Below are 20,511 nucleotides of genomic sequence, written 5' to 3'. Positions count from 1 at the left end.
AACATTTTTCGAGTTTCTGGCGAAATGCGTAGACGAGGGGTTTATGGTCCGTATATATTATGAATTTTCTGCCTTCGACGGCGTGTCGGAAGCGTTTAACGGCGATGTAAATCGCAAGCAGTTCGCGGTCGTAGGCGCTATATTTTTGTTGCGCGGGTGTTAAAGATTTCGTAGCAAACCCTAGCGGTTGCCACTTGTCGTTCGCGCGTTGCTGCAAAAGGGCTTCTACTGCGTAGTCGGACGCGTCAACTGTGAGGCTGACGGGCGCACCGGGTATCGGGTGCGTTAACAATGTGGCGTCCGCGAGGGCGTGTTTTGATTCCTCGAAGCTGATTTCCGCGCGATTGGACCATTCGATGAGCGCGTTACCCTTTTTCGCGCCTTTTAGCAGCTCGTTAAGCGGTTGCAAAATTTTTGCAGCCCCCGATATGAAACGTCGATAGAAGTTAATCATGCCGAGGTACTTGTGTAATTGTTCAATGTCCGCGGGTTTCGGAATTTTGATAATCTCTTCGACACGCTCGGTTGGCGGCTTTATTCCGTCGGCGTTCACGGTGTAGCCAAGGAACGTGAGTTCGCGCGCGCCGAATTCGCATTTCGCGAGGTTTATAGCTACGCCGTAATCGCTGGGGCGGTTAAAGAACGTTCATAGATGCTCGCGGTGCTGGATTTCGTTATCCGACGCAATGAGGAAGTCGTCTGTGTACGCGTAGACGAAATCGGGACCACGGGTGACTTTGTCAACGAATCGCTGACACGTTAGCACGGCGTTTCGAAGCCCAAACATCATATTGGTCGCTTAGAAAAGTCCGAACGGTGTCATTATTGCCGTTTTCTTTACGTCTTCCGATGCGATAGGAATTTGATGGTAAGCGCGAACGAGGTCAATTTTTGAAAATATGCGCTTACCATGTAAATGATTGGCAAAGTCCTCGATGTGGGGTGGCGTGTATCTGTCGGGTATCGTGCGAGCGTTTAACGCACGATAGTCGCCGCATGGTCGCAGATTTCCATTCTTCTTGGGAACGACGTGAAGGGGTGATGCACACGGGCTTTTCGATGGACGCATCACACCTTGTTCGATCATCAGCTCAAATTCGGCTTTCACCTGCTTGAGCCGGTCCGGTACGAGGCGTCGGGATTTGTTGTAGACCGGCGGGCCTGGCGTAGTTTCGATGTGGTGTACTACGCCGTGTCGGGCCTTTTCCTTCCCAAAAGACGGAGGACGCGTGAGGGCGGGGAATTCCGCCAGTAGTTGGTGGTACACCGAATCGCCACCGATAGCTTTCACCGATGGCGTGTTGTCTATGGCGGCGTACCCCTTCGATGATAGCTGGGTTGTCGTGTCGATTAATCTTTTATTCCGTAGGTCCACGAGCAACCCGTAGTGGCTCAGGAAATCCATGTAGATGATAGGTGTCTGGACGTCGGCCGCTGTAAAATGCCACTTGAAGGCGCGTCGAAGGGACAAGTTAAGGTGGATCGCGACGGTACCATACGTCGCAATTCGTGCCCCGTTAGCCGCGAATAACTCGTACTCGCTCTTCTTCGCGTGTCCCTGCATTTTGCTGCGCGGTAGACGCTGATGTCGGCGCCGGTGTCTACCAAGTACGAGATGCGCGTGTTTTTGTCGAGCACCAAAATGCGGCGGGACAGCAAGACCCGTCCGCCCCGTTTACGGACGGCCGGTCCCGTTTCCCGATTTCCACGTACACGGTGGGGTGCAATTTCTCGCGCGTTCGCCATACGTCGCGTAATAAAAGCATAAGCCGCCTTGCCGTGACGGGCTTCAGGATCGCGAACGGCGGCGGTATTTCGCGCAGGAGCATGGTCGCCGGCAGTCCCCGATGGTCAACGCGCTTATTTGCGCCTGCACCTGCATTATTTGTTCCCTCAGCGCGTTGATGACGGCAGCCGTGGCATCGTTTACTCCGATGCTGTGTATCGTTAGATTACCCACTGCCGTGGTTCGGTCTGTGACCGCGACACCCTTTCCCAGTTCCGGGCGTATTTCGTGGATGCTGTCGGCAATCGTGGTCAGAGTTTCGGGCCTCTTATCCTGGACCGAGGCCAGGACGCGCTGCACGTGCACCGGGAGTCGGCCTTCCCAGAGAATCCGGATGAGTTCGTCCGAGGTTGCAGGGGTGGCGAGGCTTTTCATGTCCAGGTAAAATTGAGAAGGCTTCCTGTCGCCTAGTTTTTCGCTCTCAATTATTTTACGTAGGCGTCGGGCGTCTGACTCGCCCAGCCTCTTAATGAGTTCCTTTTTGAGGAACTCGTACTGCCCGCTCTCCGGTGGATTGACTAAGATATCGCAGATGAGTCGCACATAAGGTTTATCGGTAGATAAAATCGTTATTATATTTGAAATCGTCGATACAATGTACTAGTCTTTGATTGAGTCTCAGTCTTTTTCGCTACCTCCTTTGCAATATTAAAATTTTGTTCTGACTCTAAATATATTACTAAGAAAGAAATAATCTCAGACGATCTCTTTATCCAAAGCACATAATCAAAAATGCAGAAGCAATGTTCAAAATTATTGCTATGATTCAAAAATCTGCCTGTCGCGAAGTGTATTCTGGCACGTAATATTTCACACATTCTTATACGGAAAAAATGAATTTTAACTAATATTTTACATTCTAGCAGAAGTAAAATAAACGAACGCGACTTAACCCCTTAACCTACGATTTACGTTCGAGAATGCCCGTAATATTTACTTTGGTCCGATCATCGTACTACGGGCTATGCCCGTAATATTTACGTTTGGTTCGATCATCGTACTACGGGCTATGCTCGTAGTTGTAGGTTAAGGGGTTAATATTGTTACGATCAATTCATTGCTTAAGATCAAGTATATTTATGTCATACAGGTATATTCGTATACATATTTGCCATTTGCAAATATTCATACGGAATATTAACATACATATTTATAAATAACACGAATATATTCTCAAGTGTATATGTTTAACTTAATTATTAAAAAAACTAGTTATTATAATCGCGCTGTGCAAGAAGACCTGTCCTAAACTAATAAATTTGAAAAAAAGTGCGTTACTACTCACGGGTATAAAAGATACCCGCGTTCACTATGCTTGCAAAGAATTCTACGTAATACAACCAGTCACCTGTGCCGATTCGGACCTTTCATTCTACGACATGATTCAGTGACCGGAGGAACAGAAAAGCATACGACTCACCGTTTGAAGCGGAGAAACAGAGGACGTTGTCATCGATACTGCTCTATCCCAGCGAATGTCGTCAGGAAGATTAATATCAGGCAGGAACCGTTAAAAGGCCTATGGTAAAAATGGAGGTTGCGAAAAATCTGTTACAAAACAAAACACGATGAGTGAACACTAACTATTTGAAAAGTTGGAGATAATGAAAAATGGAGGTTTATTAACTTTAGTAACTTCAGCAATAATAAAGATTGAAATTCTAATAAACTTTGATAAGTATAAAAACTGAAACTCTAATATGAAAGTGTAAAATCTAAAATAATCTAAAGTATGTTAGTCATTTGTTTTAGAATTCGGTATTAAGATTTGAACTCTTATTTTATTTTAATGAAAAAATAACCTCAGAAAATGCTATCCTCCTAAATTTTCAATCAAATTGTATTACTTCATTGACAGTGATCAAAGAAAAATATACACAATAGACATAACTGAAAGTAAGTATGCAAAAATACTTACATACTTGGCTTTTGATCCACTGTTAGAACACTCCTAAAGATGAAGAAGAAGTCGAAGCAGTGATATGCCTGTAACAAGACATAAGGTATAATTAATATAGGTAATACATATTAATAAACTTGAAACTTTAGCAACAATAAAGACTAAACTCTAATAAAAAATATAATCTCTTTATATATATAACTAATATAAAAGTTTGAGAACAAAACATTCAGTGATTTTTCATGCGTATCAGACAGTATTATTGTACTTTAATGTTAAGATTTTAAGACTTTATTTCAATTAAGAAGGACATTTACAGCTTTCTAAATTATCAATCATTTTTATTGTATAATTAACAATAATTCAAACAAAATATAATAAAGAGAACAAATTGAAATACAAAATGGAAAACTACTTACATTCTTGAGGTCCTGCAGAAGCTTCGTCCTCTTGAAAGATGCACTGACTCTAATACCGAGAAAGAATATTCAAAAGAATATGAAATAGGATCACATTACCGCGACCGTTAAAATTATAATCGGCGAACAAGAACTCTAACGTCGCGTACAAAATTATTTGATAAAATTTTATTACTTTCGCGTGTGATTTTTTAATTGGATTAAATTACTGGAGTAATAAAAGACCGACGCCGCCAATACGTTACAATACGTTGCAAACCTGACGCAACGCGATCCATGTTATCAGTACGAAATAAGACGGCTAAATGACTCCTTGTACCTTAGTTTCGCCGAGTAACTTACAAAGTGAAGGGGGAAGGGAGGGACACATGAGCCGATGGCACAAGCAGCTACGCAGTTAACGATTCTACGTAGTTACAGATTAACGAGACAAAGAAATGTATACATCAACAAAAATATTCATCTTCTACGAAGCACTTCCTTTCAAATTACGCAGCAGGAATCTTTCTCTACATCGATATTTACAAACATCGTACAATAATTCGTAGCCCTACTGGCAACATCACAGACACATTTGCCTAACTTATTACCTTACTTACTTTACTTTATAACCCTAACTTCATCAAACAAAGCAAGATTTAAACAACACCATGGAGAAAATGATAAATTACTTAAAATTACTTGTCGGCAATGACCCAGTATGTAAAAGGAGGGTTAAGCGCTTTTCAAGTGCGTATTCGCTTTTAATACTAATATAAAAATAATAAAAGAGAAATGTTATTTATTCCTAAGCGAAAAATGTGGTAAGAGAATAATTTTCGCACGGTTGAAAATTTGAAATCCATTGATATTTTCTCTATAACGTTTTTATTATCATGACATAGTATCTGAAATTTTGACCAATTCAATGATTATTATTCTTAGAAATATCTTGAATACGGAGAATTAAGAAATGTATAGTGAAGGATATAAATAATGGAAATTAATTATGACGGAGGAATCAACGAAGAAAAGTTATTTTGCCAATTATTATACGAATGAATATTCAAAATGTCGCGCCACGACTACTAAATTATTTAATTAACACTAACATTACGTTTTAAAGAACTAATTTAAAATTGTACATTTATCGTTATTTCTTTTGTTCTTCTAGGTTTATGAGAATTCTTATATTCTCTGATTAATTGAATTCTCAACTATGAAACCAGTTATTTGACCGGGCCAGGTGAGATTAGTGTCAAAAGCCAGCCTGAAATTTTCTTCAACTTCTGATCTTCGGCTAATTTTCAGTATTTTGCCTTCGACTTATCATCAGACATTAGATTTCACAAACGAAATGCAATAGAAGACCCGCCAACGTTTTTGCCATATTGCTTCTAACTGCAACAGACTGCCGCAGCGTTAACGATAAATTCAACGATAAATTACGATTCAGATGAACGTATTTACCCAGATTCCTGTACCGAAGAAAGCGAGGATAACACAAATCAACCTTGTTGCGTGTCGTATAAAAATTTTGGTTATCCAGTTCACATCAAGATTGCTCTCAACGCTTATTGTTAGTGTTAAAAAGGCGATGGCAAAAGAGAATTTGGAATGTTAAGGAAGAGCGGTACAAATAAATAAGATTCGCTCGTAAAACAAGTGACTCAAAAATTGATTGCAGTCAAATTCCATCGAATAATAAACTGGATAATTGTTCTAGACCCTGTATTCCCTTATTTCCTTGTGATATATCTAATGGCTAAATACGAGCCACAACCCTAACCCTGTCCTTGGAGAAACGGCTAAATACTACAGTACAAAGCTAAGTCCCGAAATCAGTGCGTCGAAGATCACTCAGAGTTCTAAATCTACACTTATAGGGGAAATCTTCACGCTTATACCGCAGTAACATAGCTCAACAGTGAACCGGCTCCTCTCACTTCACTAAATAATAGGGCGACGGTCCCCTAGACGAGTCCAGTAACTCGGCGGTAAGAACAAAGCATCGCTCGCAGCATTCAAGATATCCAAACACATCCTACCGCCACGTATAGCCAATAGGAAGCTACATCTGTATATTCATTATTAAACTATGTTTTTGTTAGGGAAGTGATACATTTACACTGTACATGAGAGTGTGTGTGTAAGGGTCAGAGGGCGTCCGGGTCTGAGTTGACACAAAACACTGTCGTTAAGAAGCATCTGGAAGAGTCGGTTGGCAACAAGCGTGCGTGCAAGACGTTCTTCAGAGTGTAATATAGATGTATAGCTGTTGTGTGTGAAATAAAGTCAGTTATTTGTATTTCCAAATCCTCTGATTTCCTTAACATGGTAGCAGAGCGTGGTTACTAGTTTTGCAAGATATTTAGTGCGTGGTTACGATCTTGCGAGTGAATTTTCAGTAAGGAAAGAAAACTTTCAGAGGAAAAAAAAAATACTTCGAGCACGTAGGAACGCTTGAGTAAGAAAAGAAAAAAAAGAAGAATCAATTAAAATGGAGAGATCGGAAATCATGATACCTATATTCGATGGTGAGGATTATGGAATGTGGAAGCAAAGAATCACGATGTTTCTCAAGTATAAGGAATGCGAGATTGTTACAACTAGAATGAAGAACAAAAGAGACAATGAAGACTGGGACAAAAAGGATTTGAAAGCAATAAATATAATTTATAGTGCAATATTGAACAGACAATTGGAGTATGTTAGGGAAGGAAAAACGGCGTATGATATAATAAAAAGGTTCGATGAAATGTACTTGAAAGGGTCGACGGCACTGCAGATCGTATGCAGAAGGAGATTGGAAAACATAAGACTGGAGAACTACAGTGATTCAGCATCATTCTTTAACGATTTCGAAAAATCAATAAATGAATTAAAAAGTGCGGGCGCACAAGTAAGTGAGAGGGAAAAGCTGAATTACATGCTGAATACGTTACCCGAAGAATACAGCTACATAGCGGACATAATAGACGCATTGAAAGAAGAGAATCAAACGGTAGCGTATGTGAAAAATAAAATAGAAATAGCAGAGAAGAAAAATAAATCCAATCGAGGAGAAAGGCAAACCAACGCCTTTTCTGCAAAAAAGGAAGGATGCTTCAGATGTGGAAGATTAGGACACTTTGCGAGAGAGTGTCAAAATGGCGTCCAAGCGGGAAGCAGTAACGGCTATTGGCATGGGCCAACACGTGGTCGAAACAGAGGAAGAGGGAACAAAGGCAATACGAGCAGGGGACGTGGAAACTTTCATCGTCAATCAACAACCGGCACGGGCGAGCATGGAAACTCAGGGGCAGGCACATGGATAGCAACGGCGCACGCAGCACACAACAGCGAGACGAATGAGATAAGTGAGAACGAAGTAATGTGGCTATTAGATAGCGGTTGTACCGATCATATAATTAATAATGCAAAGTATTTTGAGAAATGTATTGACCTTAAAGAACCGGTAAACATATATTTAGGCGATAATAGACCGATAAAAGCGACAAAAGTTGGGAATGTTATAAGTTATTTTGAAGCTTTCGGAAAACAAAATAAAATAAATATGAGGAAAGTATTTTACGCGAAAGAAATGTCCGCAAATTTGATTAGTTTAGATAAACTAACAGATAATAAGAATATGGTTATTACAAAAGGAAATATTGCGAAAATAATAGATGTAAACAATAGACTTACGGCTGTAGCGTTCAAAGAGAATGGGACATATAGAATGAAAAGTATATTGAAAGGGAAGGAACACTTAGTAAACAGTGCCAAATGTAGTGGTATGAGTAAAAAAGAAAGAGAAAGAGATAGGAAACGTGAAAGAGATAGGGACCGTGACAGGGAAAGAGAAAGAGAAAGAGATAGGGAACGTGAGAGAGATAGGGCAGATTATGTCACACATATAAAACAACATATTAAAGTAGGTGAAAAAATGGTACCAGATGGATTACCACCAGACAATAAAACCAAACTTGATTTGGATTCTGACGAAGATGAAGAAGAAGAACAATATTCAGATGGAGATGATGATTACGAGCCACCAGCATATATTGTGAAAAAGCTTCCAAAACCACTTAAGCCATCAGAACGCGAAGAGGAACAAGAAAGATCAGAAAAGGAAAACAGCAGTGTGATTCACACAAAGTATTGTAAAGTAGATATCCCTTGTACATTTGAGGAGGCGATTTGTTGTGAAAATATTGAAGATGGTAAGAATGAAGAAAATTATAAGAAGAGGAAAAAGAATAGAAAATTGGAGAAGGATAATGACGAAGATAGAAGCAGGGAAGGTGAAGTATCTGCGAGGAACAAGGGCGAAAAATGTAACAAAAGTAGAACGAAGCGAGGAAAAGAAAGAGATAAACAAAAAAATAGGACATTGTAAATAAAAGAGAAAAGAGAGCGATGTTGCAAAGAATATGATATGTAGAATGAATGAATAGAGTTTGTAAATTATCGAGAGCGATTTATGGGTTAAAAGAAAGTCCGAGGGATTGGTATGAGTGTTTTGATAGGTATGTGACGAGATTAGGTTTTAAGAAGAATAATGTAGAATTGTGCTTATATACTCATGGAGAGGGAGAAAATGTTGTTTATTTGCTAATATATGTAAACGATTTGTTAATCTGTAGTAAAATAAAAAAAAGGTTTATTAACAGATAAATTTAAAATGAAAAGATCTAGGCGAAGTGAAAGAATATCTTGGAAAGTTATAGTGCGAATTATCTGAGTAGATATCAAGATTGTTGTAGCGAGACACATTTTAAATATGCTTTGCGAATACTGAAATATTTGCACCGGACAAGAGATTTAAGGTTACATAATAGAAGGAGCGAAAAGTGTGAAACGATAGATTGTTATGTGGACGCTGATTGGGCAGGAGATCATTTAGATGGGAAATCGACTTCTGGATATGTAATTAGATTGTATGGAAATGTAATTGGATGGAAGTATAAAAAAAAAAAAAAAACAAGGGTGTGTGACAAAAGCCTCAACGTATGCAGAGTATGTAGCTCTATCGGAAGCGGTGAGCGAAGTAATGGCTATCAGAGAATTAATGAAAATCTTCGATGTAAATCTAGACGATAACCCTGTAAAAATTTATGAGGATAACTCTGGAGTAATGAGTATAGCAAAATACGGAACTTTTACAAAAAATTCGAAACACATTGAAGTTCATTACCACTACGTTCACGAGTACGTAAAGGAAAATAAGATAAACATAATAAAAGTAAGTACAGAAGAAAACACTGCGGATATTTTTACGAAGGCACTGTGTAGAGAGAAATTTGAAAGGTTTAGGTCATGGATGAATGTAAAATAAGAGAAATGTAAATAAAGCGATAAATGTTAAATATTTTGTTAATTCGACAAGTATGTAAATAAAATTAAGTGTACAGTATAAATGTAAGGAGGCGTGTTAGGGAAGTGATACATTTACACTGTACATGAGAGTGTGTGTGTAAGGGTCAGAGGGCGTCCAGGTCTGAGTTGAGACAAAACACTGTCGTTAAGAAGCATCTGGAAGAGTCGGTTGGCAACAAGCGTGCGTGCAAGACGTTCTTCAGAGTGTAATATAGATGTATAGCTGTTGTGTGTGAAATAAAGTCAGTTATTTATTTGTATTTCCAAATCCTCTGATTTCCTTAACAGTTTTGCTCCTTAACAATGTTTCCAGTCAACCAAAAAAATTTAAGAGAAAACATCGCTTGCCCTCCTTATAAATGAAATATCATAATGGAACTTTCGGGCAGCTGACTCTATCAAGCCAACTGACTCAGAGTTCAAAGTAATTTCCCGTGCTTCCAGGTTTTTTACTGAAACGCGACTTGGTAAGTAGATAGCTGCCACTGTAAGGCATTATTTAAAATAGATTTGAACCGCGAGAAAGTTTAGGAAGTACCCAGAAAACATCTCCAAGGTAGCAGCCCAACAACGGTGGAACGTACTTAGAACAGCCTCTATTTCTGTCAACAAACAAGTGGTCCGTAATGTGGCGACCTCTACTCGAGGTTGCGAGTAGAACTCGAGCACTGCGCCTGGAGACATACCGACCCATAAAACAACGTGGCGTCTCAAGAACCAAACTTGGCAAACCGCCACTTTGTCTGGAACTTTTGCTTAGTAAATTCCTCCTACTCCAGCTTATTCCATGTTATTAACCCTTGTGATTGGAATAGACCAACTCTGCGAATCTTAAACTAAAGGGGGCGATAGGCCAATTACAAAAAGTGAACATACTTTTGACAATACAGCTTATTATATGGCTCTCGATACACCGTAGTACGCGCTCAGCTCCATAGGTGTCACTCGGTGCTCGCATACCTAACTGTCGTGACTAGCAATAATTTCAAGATGGCACGACACATTCAGTATGCTCATCTAAGGCTACATATCGTAACTTGTACGTACAGGTGGCACCACCAATTCGTACATCGGCACCAGGCTGATGATGATTCTATAAACCTGCACGGAGTAACGGGGCTCCCACACCAAGATGGCGACCGCTTGGCAGACTCGTGCCAGACTCTTCACGTCGATACCGTCGGCTTTCGCGATAAGAAGACCTACCGTGCCAAGTGAGTGCTACCCTCCACCTACGAGATCCAAAAACTCAACGCACCACCGAGCTCACAACGCTCTTTAAGCATCGTTCGACCGTGCCGGAACCAGACGAGGCTAATGCTGTTGCACATTTTTTAACCATCGTACGTGTTGAAGTGGTCACCACTTATAAGAAAACTCTACATCTGGTCTTTTTAGTTTCTCAAGCACTGAAGCCATCGACAGCGCGTAGACAAAAGATTGCGACGAAGTCAGACTATAAACAGTAGACAAGCGACGTTGGCTTCGGGGTTTTCAGTTATTGGGTAACACAGCTAGCGTGCGGATCTGGACCAGCTCAAATTGTATTCTTATTTATAATTACACTTATATTTCAATATATTTTCTGCCTTACAATTTATCCACGAGTTTTCTCTGATTACACATCGAATAACCTCAACAATACGCATCAGCAATCTGCCCCGTTCAGTACACCACCATCATCACCCACCATTCTGGTTTTAAAGTCAAAATCATTTATCTTAATGGTGTCCAAAGTTGCCGTAAATTACATAAGTCAGTACAGTGACCAAAGTAACGCTAAACAAGTAGTATGAGCATAAATAAAAACTCTCAGTTCGTCAGTTACAGCCCATACCAGCTCCGGCATATCATACATTATTTAAAAGATTTCATCCTAACTAACTAACTAATATAGTAACTAAGTAGAACTTACTTACTATATTTCAGCAGGTCACTATGTGATAATGGAGGAAGCCTTAGCCTCAATATGGCGCCAACTGCCAACTGCATTACAAGAGGTATCATAAAGTGGTAGAATCATACTACCATTACAAACTTACATACTCGTCAACAGACCAAACGTTAGCATTAGTCGTTCGACTTGTTACCTCCACTCAAACCGGTACGTATCATAGGCCTTTGTGCAGCCATTAGTTAAAATCACCCAATATTACTTATTTAATTAGTTGATTTTAATTTAATTTAATTTACTTTAAGGGCATGCCCTGCAGTCCTATTAATAAATATCTAGCTGGTATTAATACTATGGCAAGGTGAGCCAATACTTATATATACTATTATACTCGTAATTAAACTTCGCAAATCAAACTTTCGTATTATTAGATTAACTGTTTCAACTATAATAAAAATAATACTGTTACTATTTAGCTTAATGTTGCTGCATTCTTCTACAAATTTCTTCAAACAATAAATTTACTTAATGTTAGGGATTGCAAACCTGCCCCTGTCACTGATATCGAAATTCATCTTCTTCACCTTGTCAAGGTAAGATTAATAATATAAATAACTAATTTTTATTTACAATTCGCAAATCGTCCTACTTTTTTCCGATTTTAACCATTACCACTCCTTTATACCTAGCCAACGACTACCAGTTTATTTAGATATTACACTTTTTATTTAGTTTAATGATTAAATTATTCTAAATTTTTGGACGATGTAGCGAGCCCCGTCGATACCATTGATTCAACCTCTTTAACAGATCAGTACTGCTAACCAAAAACAAAAACACTACATCATTTAATTTCCAATTCTAGACCTACATACGCATTATATATTAACGGTTATTATTATATAACTCAACCAAAACAACGCTAATATTTTTATAAACTTGACTTTTATACAAAACCATATGTAGCGGCACTCGACAGGAAAATAATACACGGACGACGGTAGAGCAGTGGTTAGCGCCGTTGGTTATCAACGTCCCAGACCAGGTTCAAATCCCGGCACTCGTAGTCCGATTTTTTCTCCACGACTCCTAACTCAGAAGAAGGCAATCCAGCAGCAGTAACTCACAGCGACCTATACGTCAGGAGCAGCACTATCACTACCTATATCCACCTCATATATCCATTAAATATTTATTATAGATTTTCCATCTTGACATTGGATATCTATATGCCATTGTTGGTCAATCATAAATATTTCTGTTGTTGTTTTTAGTACTAGATAAACCAATTATGACCGCGTAGTCATGTATATATATGTCGGAGATGAAAGGACATCGCAGCCTTCCCTCTGGAACTTCGGGAAAATCCATTAACACCGTAATTTAGATTCTACCATAGGTGTAATTAAGCAATTGTCGCCATTCAAACCGATTCTATTTGTGCGAGATTTATGATAATGATCTTGGGCTCGAGGCGACAACCAGTCGCCGAACGTAGCCGCGGTCAGGGGACGAACGTTTTTACCTAATAGAGGTATAGAGTAATTGTATAGCTCTCCTAAAAAAGAAATAGTTGTAGCTGCACTCGACAGTAAACATTCCAACGGTTTCTGTCTCGTGGCTCGCCACACACAGACCCCATTCTATAGGCAAAATGATTACCAGATGTCGATGCATCTTCACAGTACATGTTCTGCTAGAGTGTCAGCCGACGTAACACTAGATCTTAATGATCTAATAGCTAACATTCAAACTTATTTGACTTATTGACTTTACAGCCAATCAGAATCACTAACATTATATTACTATGTTACTGTACTACTATGCAAGTGTATTATTAGGCAGTGCTCTTGTGTTCCTACTAGCTAGTCATTACTGGAAGGGGTCCTGAAACCAATGAGGTGGTGGTAGTGGCTAGTAGTAGTAATACGCTACAGCTCGTGTTCGGCTTGTGAGGAGAGGCCTGCATAAGTTCTGAAGTGGGCGTAGATGTCGCTGGGATACTGCTGTTTTTCTTATAATTTAGATGGGTGGAAGAAAAATCGGACTCCGGTCGCCGGGATTTAAACCCGGGTCCCGAACATTCGTAACCTAAGGCACTAACTATTACGCTGCCGTCGTCCAACACTAGTTAGTGTGGAGTGGTAGTATTTGCTTTCGAGTGCCGCCACACCAACATCGCGACAGTCTGCTTTCATTCCTCCTGTCGGCTATTATGCTTTACATATTTATTTGCTTGAAAATTCTCGCGAGTGTTAATTATGTGCTAACAAAATAATTTGTCAAACATTTGGTGCTACGTTATTATCTCTGCCGCTGTTACATGTTTCTAGCTCTGGTCTTATGTGCCGTGGAGAGTCCTCTATTTATTTCGATGAGTGTACTCTTCAATCATGTGCTTATGCATTTTGGCAGTTCCAATTTCTTCTGGCATGCTCATTTTCATTTCTCTAACTTCTTGTGATTTTATATCTTTCTGTTTATTACACTGTTTATACTGGCGAGTACCTGCGCTATCCTATATGTGAGTAGGAGTCCATCGCGGCTTCTTCAAGCCTCCCAGGTTGAGAGGACCGCTTTCACTATTCGGTGTTCACTGTCCTCCTTGCACAACTGGAACCGCCACCGGTCCCACGCCTCGTCTTCCGCCACACCCGAACGTCTCGAGTCGCGTATTCGGCCGCATCGCCCCCCCCCCGAGTCCAGTGCTTTTAGGCGTTTATATTTTCGCCTAAGCGCCAATGCCTGGAACTCTAAGGGAGGAGATACTGCCAGAACAATCCCCAACACTTAGGATATCGTCCGGTATACCCCCTTACAATTCTGATGGCAGTCACCCTATACAGTTTTCTCAATGGAAGGATACTGCGATGATTCGCAACCAGATCGCCAACCCATACCAGGGCCTTGTACAGCACTCGAGACCTGGCGATACCCTCGTATATACGGCGTCCTGCGACTCCAGCCCTGCCAATATTCAGCAGCAGACCGCACAAAGCGTTAACTGCTACCGACACCTGGGGGACTAGAAGATCGAAGTGCTATCCAGACATCCATTGGCTGTCGATGATGAGATCCAGATACTTCATCCGGAACCCCACCTAGACGGCTTCCCCAGTCATGCTTATGCTCAGACCGATGGAGAAGTCCCTGTCCTGTTCCTTTCCTAAAACCACATGTCTTCCAACTTTTCCGGAAAGATCCTAAAGCCCAGTCCGCGCATAATCCTCTCCGTGCAGACCACTGTGACTTCTCCGGCACGTAATGTTTCATGTCATCCGCGCCCTCCTGCCACGACCAGAGTGTCATCCGCGTAACACACCATCGCCGTGCCCGGAAGTAACGGACAGCGCAGCAGCTTGTCGTAAGCTTCCTTCACGGTGTACCCGATCCACTTGTCATTAAGGTAGGCCCGGAATAGACAAGCAAAATAGTAGGGCACCTCGAAGAACTCCAGGGCCATCACTATCCTGTCCCATGGCATGGTGTTGAACGCATTGACACCATCCAAAGATCTCGTCAACGCCACGTTGTGCCGGGTAACCATGGCCTCTAAAACGGCTCGCAGGCGTCTGACAGCGTCAACCCCTCCGAAATGCTTACTGGCTTTCGTGCCAATCCGGTACCCGCCCCGACGTGTGGTCCTCCAGACAGCCAGCAATGACTCTCATAAAGAGCTTGCCGACCTCGTCCAGTAGACATATCGGACGGTACGTGGATGGCGAGGTTATCGGTCGGCCCTCTTTACGGAGTAAGACCAATCATCCGCTACGCCCGTGAATAGATTCCTTCCTTCAGACACCTCGTATAGAGGCGCCGAAGTTTGGAAGCCATAACCCTCATTATTTCCACTCAGACCCGGCCTGAGACTCTGTCCGGATCCGGCGCTACGTCGCGGAAGACCATTTTTCTGGTCACATCCTGCAGCTCTTTCTTCGTGACTTGCCATGTGTCCTCCCACTACACTATCCAAGATGTTGTTCGTGCCTCTTCTGGTGCAATGTCATGTTGTGGGGGGAAAAGCGTCTTAATGACTTCCAACAGTAGCGCCGACTCCATTTCTGCCGTTACCGTGGGGGGGGGGAAGCTCGGGCGAAGCTTTCTCATAACTGCTCTATATGAGCTCCCACACGGATAAGACTTGACTGCTTCGACGAGGTCTAACCAGGCCCGGGCCTTAGCAATCTCGATCTCCCTGTGCAACGAGCACCACATCTCGCGGTACATCTCGTGGCAGTGAGAGGTCTCTCCCTCGGTGTGAAGCCGTCTTCGGCGAACCCTTTGATACCGTCTTTGAGTCTGAACACATCCCATCCTGAGCTCTGCGACATCAAGGGTTCACCAATTATCAGCACCACCCGTTTCGCGATCGCGGCATGGATGCGTCGCGTGCCATCGCCATATCTCGGCGGAGATTCTCAGCTTCCTCATCCACGCCTGATTCCCTCGTGGCGGCATCCACTGCAGGTAACCGATATAGCGGCCGCTTGGAGTAGATCTCTGTGCCCCTCTTTGACCTTCCACCATGGTGGTGGGTGTTCACGTCCCCCGCTCGGACGGCTGCGGCCGTCACCTGCGGACGCCGTGCCAGGTCTGAAAATATCATCCGCCTCCATAAATATATAAAGGTCGTCCGAGAGGGACTCAACCTCCTCGGCGACTTTCCAGCCTGCGACTCGTGTAAACGTGTTGCTGGTCGTTCACCCTATGGAGCCCCTGTTCTCCAACAGGAGCCCGAGTTCCACAGCCCACTATGACAGCGCCAGCCTGCATGCGTTCGTCCTGTGGTTCCTCCATTCCGTGGAGTGAGCACTGAAATTCCCCAAAACGAGCTCCTGTCGAGGAAGGAATCGCCTTACGCAATTGTCAACCTCGTTTAGGAACACCTTGGACACAATTCACCCGCTGTTGGGCGAGATGTACATACCCATCGCAACCATTCCTGCCCACTCGAGCGATTCAAACGTGAAAAAACATATTATGCAATTACGAAAAGATTTGGAAGAGCTAAAGAACAAAAAAGGTTGCTATGCGTGAAATACGAAGAGACGGAGCTTTCTCCAACGAAACAACAAATAAAACAACAGATTAAGAACGATGAAGAACGTAAGCGCAAGGTGAAAGAAATCTTTGGCGAAGCTTCAGTGCAACAGAGTGAATTAGAGAAATTAAAACGTAGGAAGCAATAGTAATAGAATGAGCCGCGCATTACGGAAGCCGTGTGTATTACCTTTCTTAGACAATATTGGTATTTTGAGTGATTTTGTGCGGTTGTATCAACGATGACCTCGGATATAACGAATCGTGATCACTATATTAGCGTTTTTTAAGATTCTTATAATTTCATTATCTGTAATAAATGTAAATAAACATTTTCATAATAAGTAAATCTTTTAACCCATTTCGTTTGTGAAAACAATATAGTAATTCTATCATACGGAGGTAATTCCTTGTGGAAAAATCTAGTAGAAAACAAAATAAAATTCTCACGTGCGAGATATAGTTTTCAAGAAAAACGAGTTCGAATATTTGTCGAGTGTACTTGAATTTGGCAAATTACCGAGTGGAATAAACAGTTAGAAGAAGGTTATTCTGCATGCGAAAATAAATTAAAAGTGTGATATAAAACTTGTCAATTAATTTCTGCGCTTAATTTTCAAGAAAATAGAAGTTGAACGAGTTTAATTAAGAATTGTCCTAGTGTATACGTGTAATAGATTTGCAAGTTTATTTTCCTCGGAAATAAACCGTTGTGTGAATAAATTTTGTTTTACATTTCCGACTTATTTTCACATGTAGAATAATCTGATTATTTACTTCTACCTAGTCTGGAATTAGCATTGTTCAAATACACAATAAATTTTCCAACTCGATTTTCGCAAAAACGAAGTGTCATACGAGGATTTTATGTTATATTTCCTTTTTATTTTTTCGTAAGGAATCGCCTTACGTCCGCTTGTATCGTACATGCATGTTCTTCGGCCACACCCTGTATAAACCGATGCAATCTTAAGAATAAAATGTATATGAACAATTATGTGTAGTAAATGGTTTCTAGAGATACATTTGTTACTATTTACACTGTCTTGTTTAGTTAAGATATTATTGTTCTAAAATGATTAAAATGAATCATGTATCTTACAGTTTTGTAGTAACACCAAAATAGCACCGAACCCGATATAAGTTTTTTACGTGGGAAGATCCTCGTGGTCACCCCGTCACTGTCCTCTGTTGAAGCAGCGGAGTAGTGTCGGACTCTTACCGACTAAAACCGCACGGTTATCTACTTGACGCTTAAGAGGAGTGCCCCGGGATCTCTTAGAAAATAAAAAGAGGAAAAAAAAGATATAGTAAACGGTTAATTTCTCTTGTTGAGGCACGGTTAATTTCTCTTACAATAAGTTTCATTCTTGTGCGATTTTGTCATTCTCATACTTGCCTATCTCGCATAGAAAAGTAGATATGAACTGTTGCGTATAATTGTCCAATTAAATAAGTTCTTGTAGCGAGGAACTCAATAGATACTTATCTATGCTAGTGTGCAACCAACCATTGCAGATCTCTAACTTTAAGCTTAAATACATAAGTTATTATATATGCTAAATTACAACCAAACAGGGCAAGATCCATAATCTTAGAGATTCTTGTGTATGCTAATTTTAATTGAACTGAGTACTCGATAGCATGGTGTAGTACCAGTACGGAAACAATCAGGACGATAAGCTGAACATTATCATTTTTCTCTCCGATATTACTTACGGGTCGAAAATATACTTTGTACAGCGGTAAGTGCTAGTTTGTATTGAAATTTTTTTGGAAAGATTCCACAATGGCAGGGAGAATGATTATGAAACGGACACATTAATTAACCATATAGCACATAATTTAGAAAAGAATCTATTTGACATTTAATCTAAACCACAACACGAAACTGATTAAATAACTGATTGAATTATTACAATTCTAACTTTTATTATTCTAATTATTACAATTCTTAATTCTTTTAAGCAAACTTTACGAACCCTAGCGCAAACCGCCCCACCAAGCACTTTCGATACGCTCTTCGCGATTATACGTCAGAGAACGTCGGAGAATGTCACAGCTTCGTGCTCTCGGACAACGCTATTATAGGCTTAGCCGAAATTATTTACACTACCACTAACAAATTAGCTTTTTCGATTAGACAAATTAGATTCGTTAGCCTGAGAAATCATGGGAATGTGCATGTTTCTTTCCTTTATAAACGGTATCTTTCTCCTTGTATCTTCGAGTATATTCCTTCACTCTTATAATCTATCTATTATCTTTATAATATATAACGCTGTCATTAATAAATTGGTGGATTCATTCAAAGATCAAACATGCGACATATATATTTCATATTAACTATAGAAACATCCTATGTGATAATTATATAATACAAATTTGACTGACCGTGTCCGCTCCCTTGACGAGGGGGCCGAGCGGCGTGGTTACGTGGCGTTAGCCGTGTCGCCGGTCGTGGTCAACGCCTTCAACAGCATCCCCTGGGACAGGATATGACGGGCCCTCGAATTTCATCGGGTACCCGCGTATCTGCGGGATGTGGTCCAGGCGTTCCTCCGGGACCGGAATATCGTCTACACCGTCCGGGGTGCCCGGGAGGGTTGTACACCGCGGGGTCCCGCAAGGTTCGGTGTTGAGCCCGTTGCTGTGGAACATCGCGTACGACGCGGTGCTTCGGACGCCGATGCCCCCGAACTCGGCACTGGCGTGCTACGCCGACGACACGTTGGTGCTGGTCTGGGGCACGGCATGGGGTAGAACCGTCCGCCTGGCGGAGCTGGCGGTGACCTGCGTGGTCGCCGAAACCAAGGGATTGGGACTGAGGGTGTCCCCTGAGAAGTCCGAGGCAATGTGGTTTTGCCGCAAGGCCGATCACGGGACGCCTCCAGCGGGTTATTGCCAGAGGTTGGAAGGGACTGAGATCGGGGTCGGAACCAGCATGAAGTATCTGGGCCTGACCCTCGACAGCCACTGGACCTTCGGCCACTTCGAGCTCCTGACGCCGTCTGTTGAGGCGACGGCGAACGCCTTAGGACGTTTGCTGCCTCGGCTGGGCGGGCCCGACGTCGGACTGCGCCGGTTGTACGCCGGCGTGGTGCGAGCGAGGCTCCTCTACGGAGCTCCGATCTGGGCGGAAGACCTGATGACCAACCCTCGCAGCCTCCTAGTGGTCAGGAGGCTGCACAGGACGGTGGCCATCAGGGTAGTGAGGGGCTTCCGCACCATTTCGGCGGCGGCAGCGGCGGTGCTCGCCGGGTTTCCCCCATTCGAATTGCAGGCCCGGAGGTGTTGTGAGATTTATCTCCACACTCGGGGTCTGCCGGACGGGGCGGGCCCGGTGGGCGCCGACGTCAGGGTTCGGGCTCGGCGAGCTTTGCTTGACAGATGGCGCGCCAGCCTCGACACGAGAGCGGGAGCGCCGGGGATAAGGGTACTCGGGGCCGTCCTTCCAAATTGGGACGTTTGGTTGGACGGCGGTGGGCCTCCCCTGACCTGCAGGGTGACGCATGTGCTCACCGGACACGGTTGCTTCGGTGATTATCTGCGCCGAATCGGGAAGGAGGCGACCGCGCGCTGCCACGATTGCGAAGCGAGCGTGGATTCGGCGCAGCACGCGCTGGGATACTGTCCGGCGTGGGCGCGGCCGCGCCACAACCTCATCGTGGAAATCGGTTGGGACTTTCGCCGCCGGCGATCCTCGAGGCATTGTTGGTAAGCGAGAGAAGGAGGAGGGCCGTAACCTCCTTCTGTGAACAAGTCATGCTTCGAAAAGAGGCTGCGGAGAGGGTGAGGATGCGGTACTCTCACTCTGAGAGGACTGACCGGTGAGGGCGCGGGAGAGGTCATGGACGCGCTTCGGTGAGACGCACTATGTCCGCCGCGTCCCCCGGTGGGGTGCAAACTTAGGCGCTGGCAGCTCAGTGCCCCGGGGCCGCAATGCAGCCCGGTAGGGGAACCGGACTGCCTGGCACAGCGGCCACGGCGACGAGGCGCGGTGTGACGTGGCCGCACATTGCTCCATTAGGTGACGTATTGAGCGCGGGGGGGGTGTATCGCTTACACCGGTTCCCGGGCCCCTCTCGATCGCAGCCGGGACGGTCATCGTGGAGGTTTTAGTCGGTTGGAG

At 42.9% G+C, this 20,511-nt stretch overlaps 1 protein-coding gene and 1 long non-coding RNA gene across 2 annotated transcripts in view; one reads left to right on the top strand and one right to left on the bottom strand.

Annotated features, from left to right (window-relative positions):
• The window catches only part of LOC138183823 (uncharacterized), a 162,996-nt gene extending 151,299 nt beyond the window's left edge, over window positions 1-11,697 (top strand). Inside the window, exons 2-3 of the long non-coding RNA XR_011174180.1 lie at window positions 11,446-11,549; window positions 11,645-11,697. This is a non-coding gene — a long non-coding RNA (uncharacterized LOC138183823). The remainder of the gene's footprint in view (window positions 1-11,445; window positions 11,550-11,644) is intronic.
• The window catches only part of LOC138183893 (uncharacterized), a 131,030-nt gene that overhangs the window by 90,101 nt on the left and 20,418 nt on the right, over window positions 1-20,511 (bottom strand). The window lies entirely within an intron of this gene.

This window comes from Bombus flavifrons, chromosome 10, assembly GCF_040668555.2.
Source record: "Bombus flavifrons isolate JBK064 chromosome 10, iyBomFlav1_principal, whole genome shotgun sequence".
Taxonomy (NCBI): Eukaryota; Metazoa; Arthropoda; class Insecta; order Hymenoptera; family Apidae; genus Bombus; species Bombus flavifrons.
The sequence above is the reverse complement of the archived record's forward strand: the minus strand, read 5'-3'. Positions and strand labels throughout refer to the sequence as shown.